We start from the raw sequence: 16,634 nt of genomic DNA, 5'->3' as shown, positions 1-16,634 counted from the left end.
GGGCAGGTAACGGTTCGGTTAAACGCAGCAATCTCCAGTTCCAAGGCTCTGAAGCACTGATCTATGGCTGGCAGCGAAACATCTCTGAACGTCTTGGGTTTCCTGTGGTTGGCTCTGGGTTTTGAACTCGTATGGATTCAATTTTCTTTCAAGTGGGTATGACTACCAAGGGCCCACTTGAAATTGATTAGCTTTCTTGAATGATGATGTTTACGTAGAGCTTTCTTGTCAGTTATGATGTTCGTATTGATTCTCAGTAAAGCTCCATTGGCCATAGATTTACCTGCCACCATTTCCTCTGCTGAGTAACGAGCAATCACTTTTAAAAAAATACATTGCAATACATTGACGTTGTCAGATGTAACTTGATGGCACGGTCCGCCCTTACGCTCAATGCCTCAGAAAAAGCTATTGGTTGGAATTGTTAATGAACAAAAAATGTTCAGCTTTCTAATGAAATAACCTCAATTAGCAATTGCAATAAAAGTCTTAAATTATTGAAATGTTCAGCAGTTTTTGCTTCTCTCCCTTTCCCATTTGTACGAATCGTTCTTTCTTTATTACCGTGCACTTTTGCAGACTTCATCACAACCTGTTAACTCAGGCCTTCAGCTTTCCTTGCCTGAGTCTCCCAGGCTTTGCAGTTTATAACCTTCTTATTCAGTTCTCTGAACAAAGGCAGATCCAGCTCCCAACCCCAGCCAGAACAGTGTTCGAAACCTGGGCTTTCTGGCTGTCTGACACTCCATTCCCCAAAGAGACACATTGTCAGCCAGAGCTATGATGGTAGAGGCTCCAATTTTCTTTGCATCACTTGGTTGACCAGGAATCTCTTCCGCTCTTAATGCTCGTGTTGGAAGGCTTTCCAGGTTGATACTCAACCTGTCTGGTTGCGTTATGAACTCTTTGATCATCAAGTCCTGGAGTGGGACTTGAACCCAGAGTTTCTGGCTTAGAGGCAGGGGCACTACCCATTGTGCCACAAGACCACCTGACATACAACCATAGAGAAAGAATTGGCTCTGAAAGAACTAGCATAGCTCAAGATCTATAAGTGACTGGACACCATGGCTGTTTGGCCAGTCTGTTAAAAGAAGTCAAACAGCAGTTAGTAGAAACTCTGCACATAATTTTTCAATCTTCCTTAAGCATATAAATTGCACAGTGAGACTGGAGAGTAAGAAGTAGAACACCTATTGTTCAAGAAAAGTGATGAGTGGGTCACCAGAGGACAGATTTATAACAATTGGCCAAAGGTCTAGAGATGAGATGAAGAGTAATGTTCTCACTTAGCAGGATGTGGGATCTGGAAAACTCTCCCTGAAAAGGTGGCGGTAGCTAATTCCATAAATAATTCTAAAGGGGAGTTGGACAGATACTCGAGGTGGAGGAGGAATTTACAGAGTTGCAAACCAAAAGTGGTGAAGTGGGGCCAACATCTGCTCTTCTAAAGAACAGGAACAGCCGTGATGGACTGAATGGCCCCTTTGTGTGCTGTCTGTTACTGTAATTTTATGAGAAACTACAGGCCAGTTATGTCAGTTGATGTCAAGTTGTGAGAAAACTCTTAGGATCTCTAGTTCAAGGTAAAATCAGTTAAGTATTGTGAAATGCACTGGTGAATCAAGACAGTCACTGTTGATTTGTTGTAAAGGCAAGTCATGTTTGACAAATTCTTGGTCTTGGCAAAGTGACTTGAGTAGCTAGAGGGAATGCAGTGGAGGTGATATTTCTGAATCAGGGGACACTTGAACCGCTGCAGGGGCCGGTTTAGCACACTGGGCTAAATAGCTGGCTTTTAAAGCAGACCAAGGCAGGCCAGCAGCACGGTTCAATTCCCGTACCAGCCTCCCCGAACAGGCACCGGAATGTGGCGACTAGGGGCTTTTCACAGTAACTTCATTGAAGCCTACTTGTGACAATAAGCGATTTTCATTTTCATTTTCATGCAGTATATATATTGTAGGAACACCCACAGTGCTGTTAGGAAGTAAGTTCCAGGACTTTGCCCCAGCAGCCGTGAACTGCAAAGGTGTTTGATGCTGGGAGTCATCCATTTGGAAAATGGCGACAACGGAACAGGCGATGAAACGGAACGTCTCACAACAATTGCGAGGAGAAAAGTTAAAAGAAATGTCTTCATGCAAAGGGTGGTTCCTCCCCTTTTAGTCATTCTCCCATGTCCTTCTTTCATATTTAAGATGGGGAAGGGGAAGAGCTGTTTGTCTCTTCTTCTGGCATGCTCTGGAATGGTATGAGTTTCCACTGCTGAGGAGTCTGCTGCTGGGAGTTGCAGGGGGAGAGAGAGGTGGATTGAGCCGAATGAGCAACTTGATAAAGGTATTGAAGAAATGCTTTGGCAGATTGCTGGTGATTTTATTGTACATGTGGTGAGTGCTGGATGTTAACTAGCATCTCACCGTGATTCAAACACTGATGTTGAGGTTGTTGTTGAGATTGTTTCACTGCACCTTGAACGCAGTGGACTATGTTGATACCGAGCTATGGTTCCCATGAAATTAGACTGCATAAAAAGGCCTGTACAATGGAGGCTCATGGACAGAGACTGATACGTAAAATGATCAAACAGCAAGGATGCACCATTCTGCTGAGGACCCCCTGTTGAGGGGTGATACCGTGTGTTTGGTCTTCATGGTACATATAAATTGTTGTACCTTTGTGTTTGCACCAATATTCTGGTAGCAAAAAGGTGCTTGTGTGGCATGGTGCGTTTTCCTTGTTGGTTAACGGTTAGTGTGATATATGGACTGTTAAGTAGTTTGTTTTCATCTTTTTGAATAAAGGTACAGTTGACCGTTTAATAAACAAAATATTCTCAAGTGGCTTCTGGCGCCATGTCTCAACCGAGGATTATTGCATCACATTTCAAGCAAACTATGAAGCCTGGACAGTTTGCCTGAACTCTAGAAGGGTCAGTACCATAGAGGTAGCATCCAACTATCAAACACTCAAGAGCTGGGCTTCAGATATCCTCGTGACCATAGGGTAAGAATGTGGATCATGGGAGGGCACTTGAACACCGTCTCCCTAATGTTCCCAGCAGGGTTCTGTGGTCTAGACGCTCCTGCTGTGGCCAGGGTTGAGTGTGGGTTTTCCAGTGCAACTGGCTCACTCTGTGGCACCCTGAGAGAAGACAGGACATGTAAGGGTGGGGAGGCTTGGGGGTTTTGAGGGTCCCAGGATGGAAGCTCTAACAGATTGTCGGTCTCTCTTCTCCAATTCCTTACAGATATAACAATATGACTGGTGCTGTCAGTCCTGCAGAGGCTTCCATCCTGGTGCTGGTGGCAGCCGAGGCAGGCAGATGCTGGAGAAGACGGTATCCCATGTGCACACCCTGAAGGCCCAGCCGCCCATCAAGCCAAGGATGAAACCCAGAGGGAGACTCCAGAGATGACTCAAGGTGTACAGGCGACATTGGTCTCTTGAGGAGATGACGGACAGCATGTGCCACAGGAGACTCCATCTCAACACAGAGACAGTGCGGCACCTGTGCCACATCCTGTGGACTTGGCACCCCATGGAGCAGGAGGACATTTGCTCCCAGTAACCGTGAATGCCTTTGGCCTATGATGCTCTTGGTGAACATCCTGTGGCAGTGTCACTGGTGGCGCTTTGCCTCCCTGTTCTGCCTGCTGCCTTTCTGGTGGGGGGCTGGGGCAGCAGATTCGGAAGAACTGGAGACCACTGTTGTCTCCTTGGTTGCAGGCCCTGGGTTGTCCTCCAGGGCTTCCTCCTCCCTGATGGTGTCCGTAGGACACTGGATGTCTCCATGGGATGGTGCGGCAGCTGGAGTGAATTCCCGAGGAGAGCACCATCGAGTCGTCACAGCTATCATCCCCACCTTTCACCAGCGCAAAGACACTCACCTCAGTGGGGGATTTTAGTGGACAAACTTCTGGGCACAATCTGGTGAGCACCACACAGTTGCTGATGCATCATCTGGCTCTGCCAGTCCTGGACACTCCCCATTGTCTGCACCATGGTGTTAACACCTTCAGCGATGCTCCTCTGTGACTGGGCCATGCTCTGGAGTGCCTTGGCAATGTCCATATGCACCTGAGGCACGTCTCTCAGTGACTGGGGCATGCTCCAGAGATCCTCGGCAATATCCATAGCATCGGGGACATGTCTCTCATCGACTGGAACATGATGTCGAAGCCCTCAGACACGTTTGTCACAGACCGAGTCATGCCTTGGGCACCACCACTCAAGACGTGGATGCTGTGCTCCAGGTTTTCCATTGCAGTCGCCACCATAGCAGTGTTGGCCTCAGTGCCATGCTTTGTCAGCATCATCTCCTGTGCCCATAGCCTTTGGGACATCGCAAATCGGCTCTGCAGTCACTGAAATGTTGCTGATATCCCCTCCTGAATTTCACGGCTGTGTCCTATAATCTGCATCAGTTGTGGAAGAACGTTGTCCAGAGGCTTGGCCTCGGATTAGGACTCAGCTGAGTCCTGGATCGATCAAACCTCCAACTGCTGACTTATTTGGATGTTCCTGCCTCCAGCAGCAACTGTGAATCAGCAACTGTGTAGTGCTTACCAGATTGTGCCCAGAAGTTAGTGTCTCTGCACTGGTGGAAGGTGGGGATAATAGCTGAGATGACTCGATGGTGGTCTCCTCAGAGCTCTACTCAGAGATGGTTTCTTGGGTGGCAGGGGGTGGAACGACTCCAGATGCCCCATCCCCATCAGATGGGGATCCTGTGAGACAATGAACATGTGGTCAGTGAGAGGGAAGAATCATTTTGTCTGACATGAATAACTCATTTGAGACAGGTCATCTGGGTGAAGGGACAGTGGATCCTCACCTCTATGCCGCAGGCAACCTCACTGTCGGTGACTGCTCTCTCCTCAGTCAACCCCGTAATTTCCAAGACGTCCTCGTCTTGACCCTTTTCTGCTTATTGTGGGCTTATCTTATCAAAGAGAGGACATTGTGAGTCGCACGCTTGATGGACCGGGTTAGGGTTAGCAGGTGGCATGTGTTGCACTGCACCTGGACATGAAGGGTTGTGCTGGTGGGTGCTAGGGGTTGGTGAGGAACAAGCTCGAAGATCGGATGTGGGGAGGGTGTCAGTGAATTGGGATTTGAGGGGTGGGAGGCTGAACTGATACCAGGAGAGAGGTGGTAACTTTCCCTTGCAGCTCGGTGGAGGTCGTTGGTCTTCTTCCTATATTGTACGGCAATCCCCCTGGTCATGCTACCCACACTGATAGCCACTGCCACTGCCTTGTAGGTGGTATTGGTGACCCTGCTGCTGGTCCTCTGAGCCCCTCGGGGGAAACAGGATGTCCCATCTCGCATCGGTGGCATCGAGAAACTTGGCCAGATCGGCATCCCCAAAGTGAGGGGCAGGTCTGCACACTGCCATACTTGTGTGTCAACTGGGAGTGAGTGGTGAGGGAGCATTTAATAGCAGCTCCCCATTGGTAGCAGCGAGACGTTGAGGTGTGAGTCTGAATCAGGCGGCAAGACAACCAGTAATGGCGAGAATCTCGTTAGGGCTCATTTCCGGCACTAAGTGCCATTAAATACAGGCTGTGACCTCGCCAATGCGGCTTTCGAGAACACCCCGCCAATCGTGCCTAAAATGAAACTTAGAAATGTTTCCGTTAAATTGCGCCCAATTGATGAGCAAGGGGATTGCATGCATTTTTAAATTCTGACGCCCCAGGTGTAGCACCACACCTGCCAAAATCCAATGAATGAAAATCAGGATAAAAGAAGTTAAAAAAAAAAGACATTGGTTTGAAGCAAAATCAAAGCTATATTCGGAAGGTAGGAAGGAGGATAGGGTTGTCACCGCATCTAATTAGGACACAACGGGAGATGGGTCAGAAACAAAGGGTTGCATTCCTCAAGCCCTCAAACATGCTTTGATAAACAAGACATTAGTGTGGTGATGTGCATCACTGTAAATACATGTAAGCTAGACAGACACTAGAGGGAGCACCAGAAACATCACACACACACTCAACCAATAGATAAGTTAGGTGGGAGGCGACCAATGGACATTCACGATACACAAGGAGGTGACACGACCACAGGGGGGGCATTACACCAACCCATACATAAAGGACACCACTCACATGATCAGCCCCCTTCGGCCAGAGGAGACAGTCAGTGAGGAGAGGCACAGGGTTGATTCATTATCACACCCACCACGTGGAAGACAGCAGCTGGTCAGTCAGTTTAGGTAGCTACAATAGGATTAGCAGTAGTGTCGAACTCAAGTTATAAAAGTGTACATAGTGTAAATAAATGAGTTGAAGTTATTTACACGTCTCGACCTTCCTTGGCAAATGCAACACAAGGAAGCCGCTTATGTTACAAAGGAAACATAACAAAACAATTAGGTTGCACAACTCTAAAGATTGGGGTAAAGGAGGCAAAACCGGCACACAAAGCCTGGACTATTTCAACGTAATTGGGATCATTGGCAAGTTGGGTTGAACAGGAAATGGTCTGGAGTATGGTTGGCACCATTCACACTGGATTGCAACTTTGTGCAGTTTTAATTACTGGTAACAGAAATCACAGCCCTCAGACCTCTCGGCGCTTACAGTTAGTCCAGTCACTTATTCAGGTTTTAAAATATGTTGACTGTTGGAATAAAAGCACAGATTGTACTCTTTCTTCAATTTACTATGATGGCCAACCCGCCCCCACCATGCCCCCCAACGCCCCCCCCCCCCCCCCTCCCCCCCCCACCGACTTCCCCCCTTAATTCTTCTTCTCAATTTAATCACAACATGCCCTCTAGTGGCTGTTGCCACCTGCAGTCTCTAAAATATCATTGTGTCCACTGTGCTCAAAAACTCATTCAGTAATGTAAGCTCACAAAAGTACCAACAATGCCAACTGCATTACAGCTACGTTAACAATAGTGTAAAGCTTGTGTGGACGCTTCAATGAGACACGAAGGAAGCTGTAACTGTTATTGTCCTTGAACTAATTTTCTTACAAAACGGCCAAAGTCTTTTGAAAATAATTCATTCCATGTGAAACGTGATACAATTCTGAGATGGATGAGGCAACACATGAATGCAAGGCTCCTTCTGTACAAAGAATAAATTCAACTCGAGAACAGACTGCTTAGAGGCCACATGCAACTCTCAGTAGATTAAAAGTGTTTGGAATAGAGAATTGTTTTCTATCTGTCTGTACTGAATAACATGCAACATTAACCTTAAGCTGTCCTAGCAGTACAAAGTTGAATTGGAACATTGCTGGGGAGATAGGGATACACAGACCAAAGCCCCACTCATATTGACCATGAAGTAACCTTGGTGAAAAAAATCCAGGAATTGCTTCAGCAAAAGTCTTTGACTTGATTGTGTGAATGGTGTGTTTGAATTGCAGAGATTTATAGATTGTAATAACCACCACGGAATGGCTCCAAGTTTTCAAAACCTACCTCCTATGTAGCTTTTTTGGGTGATTTTTGCGATAATTTTTGTGATTGTTTTATTTACGCCCTCTGGGTAAAATGGCTAAGTTACCTCAGGATGTTGGGTAATTTAATTGTGGCGTGAATTTGACATAAAGGTGAATGTTTATTGGCCAACATTCCCCAGACAACGAGCTCACTGTTGATGTTCGAGGGTTCATAATTCACTTCCACGCTCATGTTTTTTCAATTAGGATCATATCATTGGATGTCAGCCTCGTCTAGTGGCAGCACTCTTGCTTTCAACTCAGAAGATAGTGGGTTCAAACCTCAGTCCAGAGACTTGAACACATAATCCAGGCTGATGCTCCAGTGTAGTACTGTGGGCGTGCTGCACAGTCGGAGGTGTCAGCTTCCAGATGAGACATTCATCTGAGGCCCCGCTCACTCTCGCAAGTGAAAAGATCACATGGCATTGTTCCATAGGTGAGCAGGAAAAACCTCCTGATGTTCCAGTAACTTTCCCTCAAACATCACCATATTGCAGAAGATCTGATTCTTGCTGTTTGTGGGAGCAGGCTGTGTGCAGAATGGCTGCCGTGTTTCACACATTACACAGTGGCTACACCCAGCACTTAGCAGAGGGAGGGAATAGAAGGCATGCACCTTTTTCTGCCACAGGTTACAAACACCGACATCAGACATTGTTCATGGCCTTGAATAAAAGTTGAGGGCAATGGCAGGTATCCAAGTTTTTGGCAGGGTATTAGGCACAAGCTCAGTTGACTATCATGCATAAAGGTGTTGGGCTGGATTCTCCGATTTGAAGACCAAGTGCTGACGCAGGCGTGAAAATGCCAGAAAAAATGGCGTAAAAGCTGCACCAATCCTCCGTCTGGTGGGAGGCGAGCAGCCACGCAGCGTAAAACCCCCAGCTTTACATGCGGATACAGCCGTAGAATTGCCGGGTCCATGGCTGCGCATGCGCAGAGCGCCAACCTGCAACGGCCACGCTGTGCAACATGGAGCCGGCTGCACGCAGACCCAGCCTGCCACATACTGTCCCTCAGAAACCAGCCTCGCCACCCCCGGACCACCCCCTCCACAGTGACCCCCAGCCCTGGCCAAAGCCCCCCCCCCCACTGCCTTCGGAATGCCCCCCCCCCCCCCCCCCCCCCCCCCGCGACTGTGGCGTCACTGGACTCAGTCCGCAGCCGCCACGCCGGGTAAACAAAAAAAAGGATAAGTGTTCCACGCCATCGGGAACTCGCCCCATCGGGGGTGGAGCATTGAGGGTGGGCCTCAGGTGATGTCCTGAGGCTGTCCATATGGCATGCGGTGTACTCCCTGAGTTTGCCGTTTTTGAGGGGGCAGAGCATCGCTGCTCGCAATTTCAGCGTAAATGGGGATTTTCCGGCCGATCGCTGAGCGCGATTTCGGCGACCGGAGAATCCCACCCGTGGTCTATCATAGCCTGCCTTTGCTGAGTGCTCTGCAGCCACGTCTTCTGCCCCACGCCTCTTCCTTTGTTTGCTTATCCCTATTGAAGGGTAAAGCTATGTCACGTGCAGCAGCCAACAATAATCGCAGGGCACCTTGACCAAGCTGCACTTCACGAGTCCATTGGTTGGACAAGGCATCTGAACTTTGTCTTTAATGAACTCCCAAAGAAAACAACTACTGCCCTCCTGGGGTGAATTTCCTTGGCAGCTCCAGCTGCTGGACCCACACGAATGAAACCATTCCACATTCCAGTCTCTCTCCCAACACCTTTCTGGGATGTCCTGAAAAATCTCATTGACTCCAACCGATGTGGCAGGTATCAATTCGCCTCCTGGATTCTGGTCTGATTCCTCACACTCTTATTTCACAGTTAATTTTTCTGAAAGCTGTGTGCTGTGGATGAGTTGAATTTAATATAGATGACCCCAAAACCCTCCTCGGTTAAATGGTCTGTGCAGAAGGTGGCCATTCAGCCCGTTGATTCTGTGCCATGCTAGTTCTTCAACTGGAGATCTTTACGGTAATAGTATTTGGTTGTTCTTTGAACTGAATCATTTTACACTCTTGCTTTCCAAAACATCTATTCCATTTTCTTTTAGATGGTGTTAGTGTTCCTTCTCCAATAACCCCTTGGAGTTAAGCATTCCTTGTACTAATAACCCTCTGTGTGAAAAGTACTTTTCCCCATTCCAGTGTTGACTCTGAGTCATAGGAAGAAAAAAAGCAAATAATAAACTGCAAAACCTTTCTATAAAATGCCTGGTGCCTGGCTTCCATCAACAGCACTGTGCAAAATAAACTAGATCCATTCAATTCTGGCAGAGGAATGGTTACAATTCATTTTCATTTCCAATGTTCCTTTTCTATTTGAAGTTAATAATCCTGCGGTTTCTTCCGAGCTCACAAGCTTATAGCCTAATTAGAGGGCTGGGCCTCAAAACAAATCCCCTTCTACTGCATAGTTCCTCACTTATGACTAACAGATGAAAACACTTGCCAATGAAATGAGAAGATGCGCACACTTGGGAATATTAAGCAGCAGCAACACTGCATGCCCACACAGCCAAGGGTTATCAACATCATGCCACTCGAGGCCTGTGCCTTGCTAATGGCGATGACAAGCAAACGGGTCTAAATTAGAAGAAATCTAGGAAACTGGCCAAAACTGATCAATCTACCTTTCCCCATATTTCCACAATTGCAGAGCAACACTGGCATGGGAACCTAGTCCCAGCGTCCAACATTCCTTAATTAGCCTGAAGTGAAATGAAGGACCAGGGAAAGAGAAATCCAAATGTTGTACGCACAAAATTGATGGGTCATTTCGAGGCAGTTGATTTTGGAAAATAGTCTCCAGAAAAATTAAAGTATGGTTAGTTTTAACCACTTTATCTTTCACAATTAATGACATTTCAATCTGAAGAAAAGGGAAATCAAAGAAACTCTTGGAGTTTCTACAGACCAACTTAGTTGCCCAAAAGTTACTTCTAAAGCAATGCTACCAAATCCAAACCTTTCCACCCCCTCCTCAGTTCAATTCATACACCCCATCTGGACCCGTTCAGAAGCACTTGACGTCATCCAACTCTCAAAGGGACCCTCCCTATTCCTGTCATCATTGTGCTTGTATTCCTGTTCCCATTACTTATGACCATTGCTTTGTTTTTGTTTATAAATTTAGAGTACCCAATTATTATTTTCCAATTAAGGGGCAATTTAGCATGGCCAATCCACCTAACCTGCACATCTTTGGGTTGTGGGGGTGAAACCCACGCAGACACTGGGAGAATGTGCAAACTCCACACGGACAGTGACCCGGGGCCAGGATCGAACCCGGGTCCTCAGCGCAGTAGGCAGCAGTGCTAGCCACTGCACCACCGTGCATTCCTATGGTCATTGCCGCCTGCTTCTCTTACTTCACTCTTATCCACTACTTACCCTGCCTCTCCCACCCCATCGCTACAAAACACCAATCCCAGTGCTAAGGTCAGATGCTGCAGTCGGGAGGTTGTGGGTTCAAGTCCCACTGCAGGGACCTTGGGGGTAAAGTGCTTTGGGATGGCATATATATGCAAATCTTCCTTGCTTTCTTTCTCGAGGGGAGTTTCTTGCAGTAGTTCCCAACCAGGACACACATCGGTCGAAGTTGCTGCCGTCAGAGTGGAAATGAAGCCCCCAGAATCAAAGAAGAGCAGAGCCAGACTTGCTTATCTTTCTCAGCAGACATTGGCACACAAGCTCGGCTCTCAAATATTGATTCTCGTCATGAAATGCTCGTCATCAGTATGTATGTTTCATAGACATAGACAGAGACATAGACATAGAACATACAGTGCAGAAGGAGGCCATTCGGCCCATCGAGTCTGCACCGACCCACTTAAGCCCTCACTTCCACCCTATCCCCATAACCCAATAACCCCTCCTAACCTTTTTTGGTCACTAAGGGCAATTTATCATGGCCAATCCACCTAACCTGCACGTCTTTGGACTGTGGGAGGAAACCGGAGCACCCGGAGGAAACCCACGCACACACGGGGAGAACGTGCAGACTCCACACAGACAGTGACCCAGCAGGGAATTGAACCTGGGACCCTGGCGCTGTGAAGCCACAGTGCTAGCCACTTGTGCTACCGTGCTTCCCTGGGTATCAAACTGCATGTCAGTCTAGATTATGCGTCAAGCTCCAGGGTGGGGCTTGAAGCCACAACCTTCTGACTCAGAGGCAAAAGTGCCAAGGCGAGCACTCAAATTAAACTACTAGTGTCATGTTGCCCTTTATAAATCCAGTGAAATAATCCACATTTACAGAACTACTGGGGTCCAAAGGTAGGATTGAAAATGTGAAAAATTAAAGTAGTTAAAAAAAAAGTCAATAGCATCTGTCACATTGCCTGTAAACATTCTGAAGAATGGCAATTCCAGTCCTTCAGTCAAACATGTGATGAATGTAAGAAATTGATATATTTTATATTTTTTGCAGTAACATTATTAAAATCTGGGTTAAGATGCATAAATACAGTATGACTGCTAGAACGGGTGATTAAGGTGATGTAAAAGGATTCATTGATTTCCAGGTGAAGTGTTCTGCTGATAGATCTTAAGAACCATTTACTTTTTCACAGATAGCTAGCTAATTGGAATATTGTTTACATTTGTCGGAACCCTGGTGTGTAGATAATTTATGCGGGGCATTATGTTTGGTTCTGGATAAACAAGTCAAGGGCCATCTTGTAAGAAGAGACCAAAGAATGTCTTGTGCCTTGGGTACAGGTGGATGTAGTAAATGGGAGGAGCCAGGCCTGTCTGAAAAGTTAGTTGATCGTAGAACTCTCATCTGAACAGAGGGATTTCATTTTGATCCTGAAAAGTTCTCTCTCCAAAGATTCTGAGCAATGAATAGCAAGTAAATCTCCTGGTTGTTAACTTTATTCATGAGTGGTATTTCATATATATTGGTTTGCTTAATTGGAATATATTGGCAGGTTCAGGAGTAAGTTAAGGTTTTCTCTTTTACTGAAGAACTGTCAGAACTGTTAACTGTAAAACTATTTGTTTGTTGCTAATGTGGTTAATTCTGTGTTTAAGGTGGCAGGTGGCACAGTGGTCAGCACTGCTGCCTATGGCGCTGAGGACCCGGGTTTGATTCCCGGCCCTGGGTCACTGCCTGTGTGGAGTTTGCACATTCGCCCCATGCCTGCATGGGTTTCACCCCCATAACCCAAAGATGTGCAGGTTAGGTGGATTGGCCACACTAAATTGCCCCTCAATTGGATAAAAATAAATAATTGGGTACTCTAAATTTATATTTTTAAAAAAATTCTGTGTTTAAATTAAAGTTTGTTTTTACATAAAAATACCTATTGGTCAGTGTTATCACTCCTGTGGCGCAGTAACATTTCCTCACAGTTTTACAAATTGAAACGAGTTGGGTTATCGTCCAGGATCCTAACAAACATCGTTCTGATTTGGAACTATGTTGCTGTTCCTTCATAGTTGCTGGGTCAAAATCCTAGGCCTCCATGCCGAACAGCACGCTGGACTGCTGCTCAAGAAGAGGTTCACTACTTCTCAAGAGCAGCCAGGGATGGACAATGATTGGAAACCTTGTCAGTGATGACCACATCTAAAGAATGAATTAAAAAAGACTGGCTGGAGTAAAACCCAAATTGTGTCAGACTCCAACTGGGGCATTAATGTGCGGGGGTTGAGGCTCAGGCACACGGCTGATCGGGGGGTCTCTTTCTTCGGTCTGGCTCCGCGGCCCGAGTCCGCCATGGAGCACGGCGCGGCCGCTGGGGCTGATTTGACTGAGCACCAAATTCTCCGTCCTCGCGAGCAGCAGTAGCGGGGTGAGCTCGCAATGGAGAATCCTGGCTCATAATTCCCTTTTGCATCACTTTCCAATCTTGCCCAGTTTTGGCAGCTGACTAACAAGTGGCCTAGTAGTGTGATGATGAACGTGAAGACATGAGGTGATGCCGAGCAGTGGGGAATTTGAAAGGAGACACGGGTGTTTGAGGACTGCTTTGTTTTACTGGTACTGGTTCAGGGTTTGGGGGTTGCGGGGCGGTGGAAGGGTGGAGTGGGGAGGGTGGGTGCTGGTTGTTGCAAAGGTGACTTTTGCATCTGGTGTTCAGATGGATGCACCTGTGGAATTTAACAGAACTGTGCAATATTGAGGGCAGTAGCGTGCACTGACTTTGGCGCACTCCTGTTTTCTCCCCCTCCCTTCCATTCCTCTACTTGCCCTTATTCCTCCTCAGAATTGTCTGAAGGAGCTCTGTGCGGTGCCTTGTTCCTCCTACGGGTCTAAATCTCTCTGCTGCATGATGTCTTGCAGAGCATTGCACACCATGCGCATGAGGGAGACCCTGATTACTGTGTGCTGAAGGATGCCTCTAGATTTGTCTGAGTAACTGAAATGCATCTTCAGCATGGCAGTGGCCTGCTCAATCGCACATCAGTGGCGGTCATTGTTTCACTCCTGGGCCTCATTCCTTTTTCAGAGAGGTGTCGACAGCCACGCTTTAAGTGTCTCCAATCAGCCAGTTGGCAACTCTCCTTCAAGGTGTGAAGCAATCTGGGAATGTGGACTTCCCAGGAATTTGGCGCATTGCTGCAGAAACCTCTTCTTTTGGTTGAATATCAGCCAAACATCGATGTTGCAGAAGCCCTTGGAGTCGATGAATACTCCTGAGTGACCTATCGATGTTTTGATTCCTTGACTGCCACATTTGCGCAGTGGAAGAGGCCTGTGTGAAATCAACCAAATCCACAAACCTGAGACTCTGCTGATTCTGACTGGCATCATCAATGGCAAAGTTGACATAACTGCTGATCCTGGCAAAGAAAAAATTGGCAGAATCTTATGGCCCCATCTTGGTGGGGTTGAGCCATAAAATGCGGAGAGCCAGTCAAATGTCCATTGACTTCGGCGGGACTGGAATATTCCACTGGAGTAAAATTCCATTCCAGGTCTTATGCATCTGTGACCACTGACAGTGAGATCCTACAAATATCTCCAGCAGCACCCTGGAAGAATCCAAAGGGAAAGGGTTGAGTGCGGTGGTGACTTTGACACTGGTAGTGTCGCCATCAGGTCCAGTTGGCAGCAGGTTTAAAATGTCTATCAGCACTTGATGAGACATCCTGAGGCACTGATGCATAAACAGGTAAATAAGCTTTTCCTCTGCCTGTACACTCCCAAGTATTGCGTTTTATAACTCGGCATTCATTTACTGAGTAAAGGAAGAATCTGTAGCCAGTCTTTCTTCAATATAAGCTTATTCAGAAAGCCCAGCAACTGCAAGTACAGACTCCCCTTTTCCTCTCCCCACCACAGGTGGAAACCAGTTCTTATAGACACTTAAGAATAATACCATAACCTTTCTCCAATTAGTAGCAGCTGCTCTCACTTACAACGAGATCATGCACTTAATTGTGACAGGATTGCAAAATTAACACTGGGTATATCCTTCTGCTGCTCCCTCTCTCTTGTTAAGAATGCAAGGTTCGAGAAGATGGTTATGTTTTAAACTGTCTCTTTTAAATCAAAATGAAAAGAGAGGATCTGACCTCCTGCTAATCCTGCCCGGTGATCAACCGATGTGAGCTGAATACCATGGATCAGGGGCCCAGGTAAAATACTATTAAAATCCATGTGCCAGGTTTAACATCTGAGAACAAATGACCTGGCAGAGTCTCAGCTACTCTGATAAAACAAAAAGCTTCAAAGCCGGGTGAGATAGAGAGAGCCAGGAGAGAGACAGACATGAAAAAGTTGCTGTTCTTAGCAGAAGGGAAAAAGACTGTTTTTCCCTGTTAACCATCAGGCTGAGTGTGGACGAGAGGACAGTCTCTGGTCAACCAGATGGAACCCATGGAAATTTAAGGACCCTGGAAGGTTCATCCTGTTGTGGCTAGGGGAAGCAATCATCGGAGTGAGAAAGCTGCTGGAAATCAGTTCGGAATTTCTCGGAAAACTGAGGGAAGTACCTTCAATGGTCACTAAACGTTTTATCTTAGTGAAACAAGGAGAAGCGAACCGGAGGGAATCTGGGAGAAACATTGGCTTGTTGCCTGTAAAGACTGCAATTCTGCGGAGAGTATGCTATAACTTATAAATTTGAGCTGGAGTTTTGGAGTCTGATATAATAAGGGATATCTTTCCTGTAGTTTAACGTATTACTTGCTCACTAAGTAATGTTTGGCCGATGTTGATTTTGGAACAGGTGAAGGAAGTCTGAGCATCTCACCGGCTGTGAAGTAGAAGAAGGCTGCAGCAGCAAGGCGGTCCGGGTCACTGTGGCTCGACACATGACCAAGATTTGACCACCAACACGTGGATAATAATGGTGCCCCAAGGCCCCCATGTTGAAGATTTCTTCAAGGGGCTTTTCACAGTAACTTCATTGAAGCCTACTTGTGACAATAAGCGATTATTATTATTATTTGCCAAGTCCTGTGGGAATGGAGAATTGGTAACAGGGACAGGCCTGTGAATCTGGGAGTCCCTAATCATGAATCTGCAAACAGGCGACATATTAATGAATGTCATTGGGGACCGATGATGGGACAGAGGTGTTTTTGGGAAGGAGCAGAAGTGACAGAGCAGTCCTCTTCGGGATACCCTCTGCTCACCTCAAATGGGGAGGGGACTAGAAGAGGTGCCCTAAAAAAATAGACAGTACCACTTTTTCCTGGCTGAGGAACCACATCCTGTGGGATCACTACCTTTGTGGCCAAATAAAGAAAACTTTAAATTTCACGACTTGGAATGTTCAAACACTCATGGATTATTCAAGAGTGACCATCCGGAAAGAAGAACTGCAATCATATAATCTGAGCTATCAAGACTCCAAATGGACATCACCAACCTCAGTGAGACCTCTCTTCACGGGATTAGGAAACTGAAGGAACTAATGGAGGGATACAGCTCCTACTGGAAAGAAAAGGCTGAAAATGACCCTCATATCCACAGAGTTGGTTTTGCCACTGGAAAATGATCTTTCTTGCTCTGACAGACTCATGACACTTCACCTCCAGCTCAGCCATAGCCAATATGCCACCATCATCAGAACTTAAACGCCGAAACTCGACTCTGATGAGGATGTTAGTCTTGATGAAGTCCTCGCTGCCATCCCAAAAGAAGAAAAGTTCATCCTTCTATGGGACTTAATACCAGGATTAGTTGTGACTCCGATGTCTGGAG

The sequence above is a fragment of the Scyliorhinus torazame genome, chromosome 18, assembly GCF_047496885.1.
Source record: "Scyliorhinus torazame isolate Kashiwa2021f chromosome 18, sScyTor2.1, whole genome shotgun sequence".
Classification (NCBI taxonomy): domain Eukaryota; kingdom Metazoa; phylum Chordata; class Chondrichthyes; order Carcharhiniformes; family Scyliorhinidae; genus Scyliorhinus; species Scyliorhinus torazame.
The sequence above is the reverse complement of the archived record's forward strand: the minus strand, read 5'-3'. Positions refer to the sequence as shown.